Genomic DNA, 19,630 nt, shown 5'->3' on the forward strand with positions numbered 1-19,630 from the left:
TAAATCAAAATTCGTTGCATACTTTTTTGGGGTTGCAGCCAGCTTCATGTTTCATTTGCCAATAATTTAAGCGGCCAACTCGCCACCGTTTCAAAACAGTTGAAAAATAAAGCAAGTACGAAAACTGTGGACGGAAGTGTACGACTAGCAGATACCCTGCACTTACCTTGTATCCTATCCCTAAACGTATACAAATCTTTGATATACAGTTGATCAATATAATGTCAGATTTAGCTTTAAAATTTTAGTTTTTATTGATATCGTTAATCAATTTGTATCGATATTACAAATTAGATTAAACGAAGGCAGTTATTGATAAATTGAAGTCAACTTTATTTGCCTGTGGTATACAATAATAATAATTTATATTCCAAATTTCGATTCTTTAGCTGTTTATCCTGATCACGAATATATCAACTTTATGTGGTTCTGGTTAAGATGTCTTTAAGCAAGAATGTATAGAATGTGACTTCGGCACAATATTACTCAGCCAGGGTATTGCGAATACTAAACGAAGCAAATAAACATTAAAAATTGCCTTGGCCCAGTAGTTGACATTGTGTATACGCACTGTGCGCGATGCTTATTGAAATTCACAGCGTACATTGTGATTCTTTTTTATGTCACGCTCTTTCCGCTGTCTCTCGCTCGCTCCCTCTCTTTATTTTTATAGCCATTAAATCAAAGTACAAAAATAAAAGAAAGTGAATAAAAAGAAGTTACATAACCTCCAAAGTGTGGACAAGGAGGCCAGGGGGAGGGGTGTGTTGGGAACTGCAAGTGTTATATGGCCTTTGGGCTCAAATGAAATGCTGAAATGTTGTCATAAAAAAGCGAAAATTCGTAAAGTGCACTTTATGCGACACACAGCAATTTTCAATGCAATGAAAATGTGTATTGACGAGTCCTGATGAATCATGCGGGCGAAAGAGAGAGAAGGAGTGAGAGTGAGAGAGAATAAATGTAAGCTAAAAATTGCACGCACAAAGTTGCAACTACAAATTTTAAGAATTTTTTAAGAATGGTATTGCAGAATGAAACGAAATTGAATATCACCAAAAGTATGTGTAACATTCACATATCGACAAATTGAAAAGCGTGACCGCTGCCCTGAAAATTAAGCAAGGCCACAGAAAAGGGGAGGTGATCCTAAAAAAAAAGGAGAACTGTAAAAGTACTTCACAATATTTGAAAGCAAAAAAATTGTACATAATCGAGTAAGAGTGCCATAATTAAAAAGAATCTGGCATATTTCACCGAAGTTAAATTTAATATTTAAAATTCAGCAATTTGTAATTTATTTGGAAATATTTGCTTTTGACATATTTAATATTTTTTTCAATAAAATAAAATATACAATTAAACAGCAAACAAATTTATGGAAATTAAACAACCCGCCACATCCTCACCTACATTACCAAGCATCCATCTGGCAATGGCCTTTTAATTACATTTTAATATTCCTGTAAAAAAATATAAAAATAAAATGCAATAACGTCATAATCACATGCACATCGGGATATATATATATATATACATGCATATAAGCCAGCACACAATTTGGCCTAATTGGTTGCCACAAAATGTTGGTAGTCATGTTGCATGCTCAGCTGCTGCCAGCGACACATTTGACAGCCATAAAAAATTATATATGTATGTATACAGAGAGAGAAAATAACAACTCTAAAAGTCAAGTTAAATATCTTAACTTGGGAATATGGTCTCAGTTGGCGTGAATTATTTTTGTTTGAAAGAATAGTGTTTTCTTTTTAAATCAATCGTTTTTTTAAAAACCCTTCAGCGCTGAAAATAATTGAAGTATGATACAACAGACATTCGAATATTGTTCTACTTTTCTAAAATTTAAGTGCACTTTACCACAGATAAATATGAACAATTTTGAATGAAAAAATGCTAAATTAAATTTGAAACTATTTTTATTTGCTGTGCATCCAATTATTGTATCTATATTTACTATGGTAAATAAGCATAATGCATAATAAAATGCATTAAACACACCCACGCACAGCTAAACATTTCAGTTGCAAAGCTCAGCTTTGCTCCTGTTACCAAATAAAATAACAACACCAACAACAACAGTTGCATTAATTAGTAGTTGTGTAATGAGTGTGTGTGTGTGTGTGTGTGGGTGTGTGTGTGTGTGTGGGTGTGTGTCTGTTTGTGTGTGTGTTGGGGGATTGGGCTGGAGGGTATAGGGTTAGTCTCTGTTGCGTGTTGGAATCATTTCATATGCAAATGTAAATTTAATGAGTCGTTGAAGCTGCTGTCCCAAATGCCAGAGTGTTAATTCTGTGCATGTGTGCGTGTGTGTGTGTATATGTGAATGCGTGTGCATGCGTATGTGTGTGTGTGTGTGTGTGTGTGTGTGCACGCGCATATCTGATGGCAAATATTTTGTTAATTTTTAATTTTAATTGCAGTCGCTTGTTTGTAATTTTTGAATGATTACCCGTGGGCGTGTTACCCCTCATCGTGCTGGCCCCAGAATCGTTCGGCACCAGTTAAATGATAATATTTATTGGGCCGCCATACGTTATGGCATCAGCAACTAGACATGCATCAGTAGGTTTTAATGTAGCGTACAATATTTTAATTCACATTTTATTGTCCATAAGCAAATAATGCGCCATTCTTTATGCGTGCGTGAAAAATCAAATAATAATCGCTGGAATTGTTGCACTTCCAGTTATTAATTATATTTATAAAAAAGTAACTGTGAGTCGGAAGTGTAATTTTATGCAACAACATGAGAAGTGCAACAAGAACTCAATGCAACAAACAGACTTATAATGGGATATACTTCAATCTATAAAGAGACTAGAGATCGGCAGTACTAAACTCAAAATGTGAATCCAAGTTAAGTTCAATAGAGTGACCTTAAATGAATAGAATGTAACACAAATCCATTTCAGCAAAGCTGTGTTTTAAACTGAGCACTTTGGATGAGTGAATGCATTGAATGCACTCGAAAATGGAAACACACAAATGGATACAAATACATATGTGCATGTCGAGGCACAATGCGTGGTCAATTTGAACTCACACAAGGTCTATTTTAAGTTATCTTCGTGAGTTCCAGTCGAATGGACAGGATTAATTCCACATAAGACAAGCAACTTAATGCGATACCAACTCACTTGCACGTGTCACTTCACTGGCTAGCAAATAACTTCATCCGATTGCACTCCTCTTCGTCAAACTATATTTACTTTCTCAAGTTCTTCAAAACTCACACCTTGCTATTAATTATCAAAAGAACCTCTTCCGGTTGTAATGCCAGATACAAAGTGAAGTATTCATCACACAAAACATACATTCTAAACTAACTCAAGAAATTCCACAACACTCTACTCCAAAGCTGACTACAGGCTATGTGTTAGTCCATGTTCGTGTTGACCTCTGTGCAAATTTTAATTAAACTCTTCAGCTCTTCGATGCGCAGGATCGCTTTTGACGCATAATTTGTCTAGCAGTGAAGTAGTTTTACTTTTATTTGTGTGTTTCTATGCTTTCAGTTATGAATTACACACAGACACTCACACACGCAAAACACAATCTGCTGCAGCTTGCCGCAGGACTCTGCCAAAGAATACAAATTGTTGTGCAAGTTTATCTCACAATTGCAGCGAAGGGGTAAGAATAATTTTTGTGCTCATGCGTTTTTGTTTTGCACCCACAAGCATACACATTATACATACACACACACACCTACACACAGACATCAAAACCATATACATATGCACACATACCCCTAACAAATATAAACACATCACAAAATGAACAGTGTCAGTTTTTTCTTTTTGTGTATGAGAAATATATGAAAAACTATTCTATATATTCTTTAATAAATATTTGTGTGTGTTTGCGTGCGTGACAGTGAGTGATAAAAGTTATGAGGTCTTTAGGGCTTACATTGCATAATTTATAAATGTCGTTCGCACATTTGCATACACTGTTTTCAAAATTAAGAGCTAGCCTTACATATACAAAAAAAATAAATAAATAAATATATGTAATACATTTAAAAATAATATAAGTAGACAAACTTATAAGTGAGCATGTAACATATTTATTAATAAAACAAATTTGGTTTGGGAAATCTGCTCTCGCTACTATATTTTATTTTATTAAATACATATCTGTAGTGTATTCAATGTTTATTCTTCTTTTTTTTTGCGGTGCCCAGGATTATTGTCATTTATTATTTGCGCGCATTTTATTTATTTGGTTTCAATAAATAGAAAATTTATTTTACAGTCGATTTAACAAATAAGCCGCAGAAATTTGCAAACAATGTTGAAATAAAAACCATATTTCTTTTTTATATGCTAAACCTATATTAATTAACTTTTTTTTCTCCATTTATATTAATAAGCTAAAGCAGCAGCTGCAGCATAAATAATATTTATTTTAACTCACCTTATTTTTGCCAGTAACCTTTTTTCTCTCTTTTCTGTTTGTTTGGTATTTTTTTTTTTTTTTTTTTTTGTTTTACTGCAGCTTTTTGTACATTTTTAATGTATTTTCAAGTAATTTACTGTAACGAGAGAATCAAAATAAAGAAGCGTGAAATATATGCAAAAAAGTTGCCCAAAGAATACTCTAGACGAGAAAGCTATATGTGTTTGTACATGTAAATGATGATAATGATGTTGATGTTGATGATGATGATGGTATCTTATTAACATTTCAAATGAGCGAAAAACAAAAAAAAAAAAAAAAAAAAGGAAAAAAATGTTCACAGCGACTTTTCAACTTTTTGCACACTTTTGAACTAGAAGTGCCTCTATAAGTGGCTTTGTGTGTGTTGGTTTTATTATAGCACTAATTATGTCATACATATGCAAAAGTGGCAAACAAGGCGTGGCAGCGCCCCCGCCCCGCCTCGTGCCCATGCTCTGGCTCAAGTGTGTATACATGACACGCTCGTGTAAGCCACTTAAATTTTAACGCATACCTAATGTCTATTCATAAGAGTCTTTCTCTCACTCTGAGTGTGTCTGTGTCTGTGTGTGTGTGTGTGTGCGTGTGTGTGTGTACATTTAATTTAATTAAGCTCACTGCTACTTAGCAATGCAGAGCAGAGAGATGCATCTGTAGCAGCAGCTGATAGAAAAAAAAACATTTGCAAGTCAAGTGTGTGTGCAGAATGTTGCAACAAGGGTCTTGCAACTCAAGGCTGAGAGGAGGGGATGATACGAGATGAGTTAAAGATGCCACTTGGCTTAAGGCAGGGCACACCAAAAGCAGATCAAATCCACACCAACAAGAGCACCAACACCAATGGGACAATGCACACTCACAGAAAAACTTTGTGTTCGCACTTCAAGTATATTCCAGAATATGATTGCAATTATTTTATTTAAAACATTAAATAATTATAAGTGATTAATTAATTAATGAATCATTATTGATTTTAAATTCATTCATTAAAAAATTAAGTTTGATTTCATGTATTAAGTACTTGATATAAGAGTTAATTAACTCAATTCTAGCCATTAAGCATGTGATCCATTTTTGCAATATTTTTCTGAATATTTTAATAAAATCATAAAAACTCAATTTTAAAGCGCAGTTTTCAATTTTTCGACAAAAAAAAAGTCTCAATGAAATTCAGCTTTCACAAAAGTCAACTTTGTCATTTAGCATCTGATGTGAGTTAAAAAAAAAATCGAAAATAATAAACACACAACTAAAGTAATGCAAAGATGAAAGAAGGCTTTTAAATAAATAATCAAATTTATCTCTTAACTAACTATCACAAAAAAGAGGTCAAGTTTTATAATTGTTACTTGTGTGTGTGTGTGTGTGTGTGTGTGTGTGTGTGTGTGTGTGTGTGTGTGTGTGTGTGTGTGTGTGTGTGTGTGTGTGAGTGCGTGTGTGTCTGAGTCTTGTGTTTGGAAATCCAATTATGGCTGCTGCATCAATTTGAATATTTTTCAGGACTAGCCATAAATATGAAATCAGAAATGGTTTTGTTTATTTTGTTATGCACATACAAATTGCTATGTTCAGCATTTCGTAAAACATTCCTCCACCCCGACCCTCACTTTTCTCCTTTTCTTTTTTATTTGTTTTAGTATTCTTTGCTTACGAATTTACGAAAATTTGAGTATTTATACAAAATCAAAAAAAAAAAAAAACTTGAATCTTGTCTAATTGCTGCCAAAATGCAAATTTACAGTTAACTGAACAGGACTTGTAATTGGTTTCGTTTGTTATAAAGAAATTACCTAGAAAGCATAATATTAGAGAAGTTGAGTTGCTTTCCTAGTTTATTACATGTGAAACACAATATATGGAAATAGTTCTAGTGGGGAAGAAGGGTACGATGAAGTTATGGAAAAGCGAGAAGTTGTCATTCACCACAAGCTGATAAAGTTTCGCGAATATCGATAAAAATCGATTAACGATAGCAATAAAAGCACATTGTACTGACAAAGCCTTCCAATTGATATAGTATATACCCAAACCAGTTAATTAACAACTGTAAAACTATTATCAAGTTCTTTTTTTTTAAATTTAATTATTGATAGAGCCATCATTCACATCGGAGATCGGTCCCATTTTTTATTTAGTTTTAATAGTCTGGCATTAAGTATTCTAGTATTCAAATTCACATATCACACCAAGTTGAATTTTAAATGAATAGACGCTGCCACATTATGTTGCATGTTTATACAAAATTAGAATGAGTAACAAAAAGCACAAAATTAAAAAATGCATTTGGCATAAGCTGTCTGTTTAAAACATTACACGAATTGCAGAATACAAAGGGCCCATTGCCAGCAATTAAATAGGCTGCCACATATAGACAGACATGTTATTATATATACACACAGATACACACACTCACACACACACATAAACACACATGGTGTAAAAGCCGCAGAGTATATTGCTTCTGTTTGCTGTCTTTTGTTGCCACATAATGTTGGCGCTGTTGCAGTTGCTGCTGCTGCACTCGAATTCAGCGAAGCATGCCGTTGTTACACTTCCCCAATATACCCCCACCAGCACACCGAATTGTCTGTCTGCATGTCTCTTCTGTCAGCTCTCTCCCTCTTCCGCATGCATTTTCATATTGAAAATCACTCAAGTGGCAGACCGACAACAACAACAACAACAACAACAAATGCGTGTTTTGTATGTGGCAAATTCGGATCTTTAGCGCAAAAAAAAAAAAACAAGGGAAGAGAGAGGAAAAGAATAAAGAACAAAAAGAAAACAAAAGCAGCTTCATTTTAATTTTAAATAGATGCACATTGAAGCCGCATAATGAGCGCTGTTTAGCTCCAATTCTCAATGCTTGTTAATATGCAAGTCGGAATACATTATTTTTCCTATTGCTTCGGGCAGCAACAGCATTGAAAACACATTGAAAACACCGCCCGGTAGCGATTCCAACTGTTTGCAAACGGGAAAACCTTTTATAAAATGAAAATGGAAAAAATGTTATATAAAGTTCTGCAAAAGTTCTGCCTTTGCATATAATATATCCAGTCAAAATGTTAATCATACGTATACAAATCGGTTAAGAAACACGCAAAAAATCGATGTTGTTTTCCCATATTGTTCAAATTGACTACCAATAACAATGAAAGACACAAGTTCCAGGACTTTTATAAGGCTATCAATTGTTATTTAATATACCCAGACATAATCTTCCTTAAAAGAAAATCGATATTTCCAAATTATCAAATGAAATAGTAGCAAGCGCAATAGTTTGCCATATTTCCTGACTTGACTTCCGTCGAGCATAAACACCATGTTTTGCAATTTAATTTATATATTTTATGTTGCTTAGCTGTGTGACAGAGTATTTTCAAGCTTATAAATTACTAGACACAACATGCTTAATTTTTATTAATGTTATTTTTTTTTACTTTTATAATGATATATGTGCAAATGTGTTGCCAGGCGCAACCAACAAATGTATAGAGCTTCAACAAACTCCTCTACCTCTACCCCAACTGCCACAAATCCACCGTTAAACATTTTTTACAATTTTATATGCATGTGTGTGTGTCTGAGTGCTGTGTGTGTGTGTGTGTGTGTATGTGATTCTATGCCTGCACGCGCCCTGCATTTGTATATAATTTCATTGCAGCTGGGCTTCTTTTTTCTCCCCATTCATTGCACAAGCACCAAGCGGGCAACAAATCCCCCCAATCTCCTTCTCCTCCTCTGGATAGCAGCACCCGTCGCTTGCAGCCACTTTGCTTTGTTTTTAGTTTAGTTGCTAATTTATTTGAGTCTATGCATTTGGGTCTCCCTCTTTCCGTCTCAATCTCTCGTGCTCTCTGTCTCTGTCTCTTTTGTGTGTGCCTTTTGTGTGGCATTTTAGCATTCCCGGTTTCCTATTTTTTGTGCTGCTCCTCCCCTGATTTTTGTTTTTTTTTTTTTTTTTGGGAGTGGGCTGTAAGTAACATGCTTAAGCGTATCTGCCGGATGCATGCAACCGCGCACCCTTCGCACCACATTAACTTGCTTCTCATTTTCGTTATTTACTTGCAACTTGTATGCAATGCCACTTGCATATTTATAAACTGCCAACATTTGTTGCAATTACATACGAACTGCATATTTGAATTTGTTGTCTCTGCTGCTGTGTATCTACTGAATCTGTGCATCTGTTTTTTTTCGGTGCACAAAAATGTATCTTTTACACCGTGTTTGCTGCTTTGCTGCATAATTTGCGCTTGACTGCCTTTTATTATTTTGGTTTATGCCTGGCCGTAACAATGCTCTCTGCCGGGCTAAAAGAAAGAATAATTACAAGTAGAAACAAACACACACACATAGAGTGTGTATTGCGGTTTTTGGGCCATGTTCTCTGATTAGCCACTCTTTAAGTGTTCTTGCTTTCTAACTATTGAATTGCTGTGGGTGTTTGTGCTTCGTCTTCTTCTCGCTGCTGTTGCTGTTGGTGTTTGTTGTTGTTGTTATTGTTTATGTGGCTTCGATGTTATGAAAACTAGTTTTATAGTTCGACTTTGGTTTCAGCCGCTGCACAGCGAAAAATGTGTTGCACTTAAATTAAGTACGAATGTTCTGTTGCTTGGTTGTTTTTTAAATACACGAACTCAATCCAAGAATATATATTTTATTAGTTAAAGATCTTCTTTTAATTAAAGTATTTACTTTGTATTTTAATTTCAAGTTAAGTTAAATTTTTAAATGTGTAATTTACTATAAATCAAGTCTTAGTTTGGTTTAGCTGATCATTTCATTAATTTTTGAAATTGGAAATATTCAGAATGTCAAACTGAAATGAATTTAAGTTCTGGTTCTTGTTCCGGTTCGCAAAGTGTAATGGTATAACTACGACCAATTGATGCTTTTTACGCACTACTTTTAAAGATTATCAAAAAATGATGTGCATCGGTTCCGATGCTGAATTTGTAACAAAATGTCAATCGTTAAGCGGTTCCTGTTTCTCTCTCAGTTTGATACTCTGTTTATTAAACGTTTTATATTTGAATCAGAATAATGTCGTGTTATTCTCTAAGTGTACTACGGTTTTGCATTTCTTTTCTAATCAACTTGGCAACCGCAGACGACGCATTGAACCTGAAAAACAGCTTGATGCATTATTTGCTGTTGTTTATGTTGTTGTTTTCGTTAGTGTTAGCCATGTTATTGTGCAGCGTGTTAATTACCCATTGTGCTGCGTTGGACTTGGCCATAAAGCCAGCAAGTTACGTACACGTATACGCAAATTCTCATATAAATCATTTTTCATTAGCTCACGCATGAAAGAAGCTCCCAGGAATTATTGGGTGAATGCTATTTTTTTATTTTGGGACAGGTCCAAAAATTCTTTTTGGGGGCAGTTGTTTATGTTGGTTTGTTTTGTTTGCTTTGCGCTTTGCATGTTCAACTTTAATTGAAATATGTGACTTGAGCCCAAAAAGAAGAAGGCAAAGATGCCCTCCTGGATAAGAACAGCACGCAAACTCAAGAATCGCATCTATATATATATATATATATATATATATATATATATCTAGGGGCTACCTGTACAGGTATATAAATTGTTCATTTGACCTTTGTTTTCTGTGCCTGCTTCTTTCCCGCTATACATAAAACTTATCCGCATTGAACCTTGAAAGATTGTATTTTATTTTAACCTACTTTCGAGAAAAAAATAAATAAAACGCCAAAAATTAAAAAAAGGAATAAGAAAACGAAAACGAACTTTTTTTGTTTACTTGATTTTTCTCGTCTGCTTTTTTGTTTGTGACGCAGAAAGTTGGCATTGCCAATAGCACACGTTGATACGACTAAAGTATACCCTTTCTGCAATAACTTAGTATACTTATTTTTTTTTCTTTTATTGAATACCAAATTAAATATATTTGAATGTATATATTAAACTATGATAAATAATATAAATAATAAATGTATAGTAATGCGAAATTAAACTTATATATTAATAAAAGATATAAATATAATTAATAAAAATAAATGTTGTAATATATAAAGTAATTCTTTGCTGTTTTAAACCACCCTTTATATTTTTCCTAGGGTATTTTAAAACTTGCGAACGCCGGGTAGTCATTATGTACAAAAGTAGCGACAAGAACAACAATGCGTTTGGGCAGCTGATGCGGAAATTCGCAAGAGCTTAAAATTAACAGCAATTGTTGAAGTAGCAGGCGCATTGGAGGAGGAAGGTGGTGCGGGGTGGGGTTGGGAGTGAGGTGTGTGGGTGGTTGTGGATGGGCTCGCGTTGTCAGCTGTCATCGTGTGGACTTCATTTTATGTGCCGACAATTTCTCATTATAAAAATTACGACGCCAGGCAGTCAAGCATCCAGGCAAGACGAACTGGCAGGCAAGCAGGCAAACGGGCAAACAGGACAACAGGCTGGCAGGATGAACAGAAGAACTGGCACACAAGGACCTGCGATTCAGTTCAGTTGCGTTGTGGGAGTGAAGGAGAGCGGGGGCAGCACGGCAAACAATGCTGCATAAATGTCAACTGTCATGCTTGGACAAAATTTGTTTGCTGTTGCTCAAAAACTCGCCAAGCAATTTATTGTCCACCCTGCGCTTGGATAAAATGAAACAAGTAAAGGAAACAACAACAACAACAACAGCAGTAGCAGAAACTGTATTCACATTAATATTAACTTTAAATGAGAAAGTTGTTCAAGTAGTTTGGTCTAAAGCTTCAGCACATTAGCGCCCTCTGGCGGCGACGAACGACAGGCGACATTTTGTCTGGCATATTTGCAATGGTGGCAAAAACATTAAATCACAGTCGCATGTCATTAACTTGCGATAAAGCTGTCATAAACAATGCAACACATAAATTGCAAGGCACAAGAGGAGATGGTTGTGTGTGTGTGTGTGTGTGTGAATGGTTTGTGTGTCATATAACAATGCATGCAAACAATGACAATTATGTATGGCAAACTGTAAGTTTGCAGTGAAGAAATTCGCCAACTGCATTTTGCTCATTCATTGCTTATTTGTGTGTGTGTGTGGTTGGGTGTGTTTATGTGTGTGCGAGAAATGCATGATTTTTGTTAGGAACATTGCTGAATTTAAATTTAAAGCATACTTTCGAGCTGTCTGCATTAGAATACGCAAAGCAGTTGAGTTTAAGGATTCCCAGAATGTGCCTTGCAGATCAATGAGTATATATATTATTTAGTTGCGATAATAATAATATAATCTATAATAGTGAGAATTTAACTCTTAATGCAGAGACTGAAATATATTTGTTAGACTAGTTGAAAGTAGGAGAAAAACAGAGCAAAGCTTCTGCGAGACGAATAACATTATTCAATTAGATACTTCTACACCTTTGCTTTAACCTACATATATACACATAAATATATTCATTGCTCTATATACATTTATACGGTTCAACTCAGTTCTTATAAACACAAATAATTGTACACAATCTGACGACCAGTCGCTTAAGAGTTGAGTTCACATTTTAATAGCTGAATTCAATTAACAGACCCAAAATTATTGTAAGCATATATAAACATTCTTATAATGGCACCCAAACGTATTGTGAACATTTATTGTAATACAACAAAACGCAGCTTTCATTATCAATAAGCGTAATGAATAAAGTAAGTATAAAGTAAAGATTTAAATATGAATAAATTGTATATTTAATTATTTAGTGAATAACTAAGAAATTGTTTAACTAGTTGCCAAGGAGCTTATTAGCAATGTTACACAAAAAGTTTGTCAAGCAAATTTTGAAACGACTTTCAGTTCTTGGGTATCCTGTCGAATTATAAATATAGGAACGAACGATTAATCTATTTAAATTAAATATTATTATACTTTATAGTGCCTCAATAGCAACATATGCAATAAGTCTGCGAACTATGATTTAGCTGAAGAAAACTTTAAACTAAAAACTTTAAAGCTCAATAAAAATCTTACGTACTTTTAATGACTTCATTTGTAGAACAGCAAAACCAAAAATAAAAAAAATACAAAAAAAAAAAACACGTAAGTATATATGCAAAACTGTGCAACTAAAAGAGCCATGAAACTAAAAATGAGTGTGCCAAGGCACTTAACAAATTACAACGCTGTAAAAATTACAAACTGCAAACTATTTTCCTTTTTTGGCTAGCAACAAAATGCTATTTTGCAACACAAACTATGCAAAGAAAAAAAAAAGAAAGCGAAGAAAATGAAGTGGAAAAAACAAGGGAAAACAAAAAGAAAATGTAGTTGAGAACACATGCAAGTGCCGTTAGTTCTGGGAAACTAGAAACCAAGTCAAAGTCCTACAAAGAAGTCGAAAGAAAATGACGTGTGGCTGGCTGCACAACTACTGGCAAGAAGTAGTCGCCGAGTTGGCCAACATTAAGTGTTGTGGTTTGTGTTGCTCGACTGACTGACGGACTGCATTGACATGTAAATGACCTTTAATTGATGGGCGCGTGCATTGATTGAGTGCCGGGCTTGCGCTGGCCGACTCATGTTGTATGTTGCAGCCGTGTGTGTGAAAGGGCAAGCAAGCAAGCAAACCAAGAACTTGATTTGCATTTTGCTGTTGCAGCAACAACTGTTGGTAACTGCGCCATTTGAGCCACGTTTACAATACTCTCCCTCCGTGTATTGGCCATTGACTCGCTTCTGGCTGTTAAAATATTTACGTGCATGTCGTAGCCTCATCTGATTGCCATAGCTTGGCCCAGACTGTCCACGTGCTGGTGGATGAGGCGAAAAAGCGCAGTTCTGGCCAAAATGAAAATTTATCGCAAAACACATACTAAAAAGAAAAAAATAAAACAAAAAAAAAATACAAATCCGTTGCTTCAATCGCCGCCTTTCCAAAGTTAATGGCTTTTTTATGTGTGTGGGTGGAGCTATTTTTTTTTGGTACTGGTCTCTGCTTATGGCTTATGCTAAATGTTCACGTAAAAAAAATATTCTACAGCTTAAGTAAAAATGTAACCGTGAAAGCGAAAAAGATTTCTTGGTTTTCAAAAATAATTCCTGAATAGAAATAGAAAAAAATATACTTAATTAACCAAATAATCTGCAGTTATGGAGTAGTCTATGCACTCATCAAAAACTATGATGTATAATTATTATGTAGAATCACAACAAAAATCTAACAAAACTATTGTAAAAATAAATAAATACATATATCTTTTAAATCACCCCAAAGATAGGAAAGATGTTAATTTTTTGAATTAAAAGAAACGCTCACTTTAAAATTCCAAATATATTTAAATAATTAGATGAATACTTATGAAATAGTTGAAGTATAAAATATTTACCAGCTTTCCGCTTTTCCTTAGTCTAGAATATGTTTTCCTTTATTGGGGTAGAGTTAAACCGTAGTCGATACACTCATCAAACAATATCAATTAGAAATCGCCTTAGAAACTGAAAATAAAAATTTAAATTTCGTAAATTAATTTAACGTTTAAAAAATACAATTTTTTCCGAGACAAATTTGATAAGCCTGAAAATCTATTTTATGTTACTATGTGTAAGAACTAGTCTATGTTATATGTGTGAAGAGAGAAATTTACCACTCTCCAATTTTCTCCCAGTGTGAATTTGATTGTCGCTTCTGCACTTCCGACCTGTGCCGGAAGTTTGCATGTTTCTGTATCATTGGCAAGAATCTAAAGCGCGCTAAAGCGAGAGCTTTGAAAAGGCAACCAAACCCAGAGCGAGTGCCACACATACAAAAGCTTGCGCATTATTGTTGTTTGTATATGATCTATTGTGCCGGATGGGGGAAGGGGGGAGCCTCATGATTATGCCACCTAATGATTGCCCCAACCAAGCAACCAGAGGCAACCAGGCCACTTTTGTGGCTCAAAGTCGATAACATGTCATTTGAGCGTCGCTAATGTCTTCATTTATTTTTAGTATTATGCTGCCGCGCCTCGTATCTCGTATCTGTGTATCAGTGTTTTGGCCCAGCCAGTGGGCCATGTACCGTAGTTGACCTAAATGACCTGCCTGACCATGCCTGCCTGCTGTGTTTGTTGCTCTGTTGGCGCTGACCATAATTGGACATGAGTTTGTGCGAGTTTGTTTACACCATGCATTTGATGGCCGCTTTTAACCCGTCACAAATTTGTGCGTTCTGGCCACATTCGATTTGAGGCTAATGTGCGGCTTGAACCTAGCCAAGTGGAAGCTGAACCTCAGCGACCCCCGCGACCCCCGCGACCCCCGCGACCCATAGATCGCTCGACACACTGGTTCATGCACAGCAGGAAAAAAATAATAATAATAATATGTTAAGTTCGTTGGACTTTAATTTACGTATTTGCAATTATGGCACATTTATTTTAGTTGAATATAATTAAAGACTAAAGAGTAGACAGATACTTTATAATATAATATACATAATATATATTAAAATACGTAATGGTGTCTAATGGTTACTAGGAATAGGTACAACATTTAATTCACGTGTGTTTTTTATTTTTTAATGTCAAATTCAAAACTGATATATCTTTGCCAACAATTATAATATTTCCTAATTATTTTCAAAATTATAATTGTATACATTCTTTGTCCTGCTGATGTAAGTAATTAATATACGTTTTTACGCCAATTTTGAGTTTGCTAATACTCGATACATTTTAAAATTCAAATCGAAACGAACTGAGGTTCCGGTTCCGGTTCCGGTTGCAGTTCTGGTATGTAAAGTTTAAAATATTGTACGGGTGTGGCTTTTCGGTTTTTCGATATGGCTCTGCTACTTAGGGGTTCAAGCTACAAGTTTGAAAAAACAAGGGAGACAAATTTTGATTTTTAATTGCAATTCCAGTTCCAGTTCTGATTTTCAATCGGTTGACTTTGGACAGCCTAACTAAAATCGTACTTTAAATAAGATAACAATTCTGCACTTAAGTATATTTAATCTAGGCATACTATCAACCGACTTGCCCTTTTTTCTCGCTGTGCACTTTTGGGCTTTACGATTCTATTCTAATATATTCTGTTATGTATCTGTGACTACGTTTTGCTTAACATTCGTGTCACGCACTTGCCGCATAAACTAAACGATCCAACTTCATCAATGTGCTGGCTAACCAACAATAAAAAAGAAAACTAAGGAAAAACAAAAATTCGAGAAGAATTTGTTAGTCAAAGCGTCGATTAAGCCTAAGCATAAATGCCTCAATGCACGTGAAGAGCGAAACCGAAATACCAAAATTATGAAGTGCACACAGCTCGCGCGCTAAGTTTGTGGCGAAAACTTTTGCCAAAAACTCGGTGTACGAACAATTGTCACGCACACACAAAAACACACACGCAGGCACGCGACACACACTTACACACACCCACAGTCTCAGAACAAGTTAGCAGCTGTTGTTGGCTTACAGCGGCTTGTTGTTTGTCCAGCCAACGAGCTGGCAATGCGCTTCAAATGAGCAAAAATGAACGCACACGCAATCTAAGCATTCACACACACACACACACTCTGACACACACACACACACACTCTGACACACACACACACACATTCATGCACAACAGGATTGGACAGCAAGCTGGCCATAATGAAGCTTTAGCCTTTGAGCGTTGTAATGCCATAAAAGTCCTGCGCCCCCAAACCGTTGCCCAAACTGCTGTCCTGCTAACTTGGCTAATTTCTCAATCAACAAAACGAGAAATGTTCGCTGCCACCAAAAACCTTCTAATTGCGCTTGTTTGGAGTGTGCGAGTGTGTTTGGTATAGAGATGATTAGCAATTCGCTAGACATCCGTTCGCTGAGCTAACAGATATCCACATCAAAGTTATGCAACTTGGCCCAAAGCCTCTACAGACGGTCGAGACAAACAAAAGTTCTAAGCAAACTTCCACTTCAATAAGTTGATCAAAACTTAAGCGATTTCCATGTGAATTGAATCTGAGCGCTTTGTTTTGCCTTCCTCTGAAACTGAATTATTGGCAACTTGAATTTATTCATTTGGAAAAGTCACTTTTTAAGTCTGTGTTATTTGTGTATTTTTAAAATTATTAGATATTAAGTTGAATGTTTTAAAATTTGTATAAAATGCTTCTGATTCCGGTCCAACAAGTTTTATCAAAACTTCTGCGAAATGAATCTTTGCAGTTTATTCTATGTTCAAGCTGCATTTGGCAAACTTGAAAGCTTCTAGATTTTTTAAATTGATATATAATAAGTTTTCAGTTTTAATATTTGTATAAAATGATTTTAATTCTACACCAATTAATTTATCGGAACGTCATGTTGCATTTTTGGCAAATTGAATTTAATCATTTGGAAAAGTTTTGAATTCTGCGATATTTTTAAGATTTACAAAAGGCAAACAATAAAATATAAGTTTTATGTTTAAGAATTTCTAAAGATCCAAATCAATAGTTGCAAATGCATTTGCCACATTCTAAATCAAATGGCAACCTTGCCCCATTGGCCATGCACACACAAAAACCACACACACAACCATATTGGAAGGGGGTGGGAGTGCAGAGGCATGTATAAAGTTTAACGGAGCTTCGTAAATGCCACAAAAGATGAGCTTTGCAGTTTGGATGTTGCAAGTGTTGGACACTTAACCGCGAAGCCAACAGTACCCATACCACAAGTTAACCCCAAAGCTCTGCCCCAAAAACATACACACACACACACACACAGACATGCTCATAAATATGTGTGGAGTAGTTTAAGTAAGCTGCAGAGCAACACACTACTAACAGTTCAAAAGGGCAACAAAGTACTAAAAATAGTGGAAATTACCGCAGGATATTCAAATTTCCACATAAAGAAGGTGCAGCGCTTACTGAGCAGGGAGACACGACTCCTGGTGTGGCATATGGCAAATGGGGTAGCAGAGCGATGAGAGGGACAGGGTAGGGGCGGTGCTCATGCACATGGCATGCAAGTGTGGAAAGTTGCGCCATAATAAACCTCAACTTAAATGCGAAATGCAGGAAAGGAATGCCAAAGAAAAAAAAAACAAACAAAAGAATGCTAACGAAAGAAAAGCGAAAAAATAGGAATAAAAACCATTTTGTATTGGCCATGGCTAGCAGCAGTTGGTAGTTATTTGGCCAAGGCAGTGACTCCAAGACCACAGCTGGCAGTTGGTAGTTAGATGTTGGCCTTTGGCATTGTGTGGGCGCTGAACGATGAGGGGTGAGGGGGAGCGATAAGAATCGAATCCTTTTTGCATTGCATGTTAACACATGCAAATTGAAATGTCTAAATCATGCACATACCAACACACACACTCACATGCACACATACATACACACACCCAACTGCATAACTCAAATGGCAATTTAATTGTTGCCTTGCAGGCTTTTAAACTATGCCGCAGCACTTGGAAATAGAAAAGTCGCACAAAAAAAGGTTTTGATTCTAATGTGCTTTGACTTAAAATGTACAATAGCAAAGTAAGTGAGACTGCCGCAACTCACACTACACACACACACACTCTACACACACACACCTTTTAACCGCACACAAAATCGTCGCTCAACCTAACATGAAAATCTTTGAGGCAACAGCTTGTGGCAGGTGCGGTCGCCGCTTTTGAGGTGCAGCAAGTCCTGTAAAATGCCGCGTAATTTAAATGAAATGCTTGCGGCATTAACTATTAACATACACGATTTCCAGCTGACCCCTCTGTGGCTACACTGCGCGAAAGAAGTGGGCTGAGCAAAGAAAGTTTGACTTTGCAAAAGAATAACTTAAGCCAACTGAGCTTTCAATTAATGCTTATAAAAGTTAATGTGTTGAGTTTGGATCAAGTAACATTTTGAAATTTATTTTGATTTATACATTTATCATTTAAGTATTTATTAATTTAATGTAGGCTAAAAACCGCACATGTTACAGTTTTAATTAAGAAGTAAGAAATAAAATAAAGAACATTTTAGGAATGTAAAAAGTTAGGAGGGTAGATGTATAGAGTGAGAGAGAAAATAAAAAGATCAGTAAACGATAGAGTATAGATAGACTTATTTTAATTTACTATTTAAACTTGACAAACTATGAAAATCGCATTTCAGCTCAAAGAAAAAGAATATGTTAGCTGAAATAATGCTGAAATGACTATTTGGCCAGAAATGCAAAAAATCAGTTAACCAACTTGAAACATACAATATTTTTTCGAATTGTGTACCATGCCCGCTCATCCCCAACAGCCACTGCTCCTTCACCTCGTTGCCAACATCACTTGGCATATAATTAATTATTGTCGCAACATCATTTATCAGGCTATGCAAGGGGGATACACACACTGTCACACACACACACACACACACACCGTAGCCAGTTTATATTTATCTGTCTCTTTCTTATAGGGGGTTTGTTGTAGTTTTTGTTATATTTGTTGTTGTTGTTAATACAGTAGAAAGTGTTGTTGTGCAACTGTCTGTGGCAGATTATAGTCACACTGAGCGCGAGTAAAGCTCGAGCAAACACTTAAGCGAGCAGCAGGAGTAGCAGGAGCAGGAGCAGCATCGAGTTAACCTACTGACTGATGACTGTCATGTGCGTGTCCTGGCAATGTCCTGGCACTTGCTTCCCGCTCTTCCCTCTTTATGTGTGAGTGTTTATGGCAATGAAAAATGATTTTTTTAATAAGCAACTCCAACTGTGCAACTTTCTCCGCATATGTGTGGCAGAGACTGTATGTGTGTGCGCGTGTGAGTGTGTGTGCTGTGCGTGCTACTCTGACAAACTTAGCAAAACTGTCAAATTGGGACTGGCACTTAGATCCAATTCATTTAATTTGAATTTAACCAGGTTGCCATGATAAATGCACAGATTCAAACGATTGTGACTCGAAGCGTATATGAAATTAATGATTTGGAAATGCTCAAAGCGGCTGATTTAACTTAGATTACAAACAGAATGTTTTGTTGGATAAGAACAAATTAATGGAAGACTAGTTATACCCCGCACTAATTGAAAATGGGTAAAAGGGAAATAGTGTAGAAAGGAAGCATCTGCAACCTCATAAAGTATCTATTTTCATCATCAGAGCTAGACACATCTAATTTTGAGCCAGATCAAGTGTATTTAATTTTTCAAGTATATCGATATACATCGATTTCCGATAGCAACTGTATACACAATTGTAAACATATAGCATTCTATATGCTATGATAT

General features: G+C 35.7%; 1 protein-coding gene across 1 annotated transcript in view; it reads right to left on the reverse strand.

Annotated features, from left to right (window-relative positions):
• Positions 1-19,630, reverse strand: part of LOC6569893 (protein toll) — a 68,597-nt gene that overhangs the window by 19,605 nt on the left and 29,362 nt on the right. The window contains exons 3-4 of the mRNA XM_001995939.2: positions 13,793-13,901; positions 4,441-4,558 (exon numbers count right to left, since the gene is read on the reverse strand). The gene's annotated coding sequence lies outside the window, so the exon portion shown is untranslated. The remainder of the gene's footprint in view (positions 1-4,440; positions 4,559-13,792; positions 13,902-19,630) is intronic.

The sequence above is a fragment of the Drosophila grimshawi genome, unplaced genomic scaffold (assembly GCF_018153295.1).
Source record: "Drosophila grimshawi isolate 15287-2541.00 unplaced genomic scaffold, ASM1815329v1 contig_311, whole genome shotgun sequence".
In the NCBI taxonomy this organism is placed as follows: domain Eukaryota; kingdom Metazoa; phylum Arthropoda; class Insecta; order Diptera; family Drosophilidae; genus Drosophila; species Drosophila grimshawi.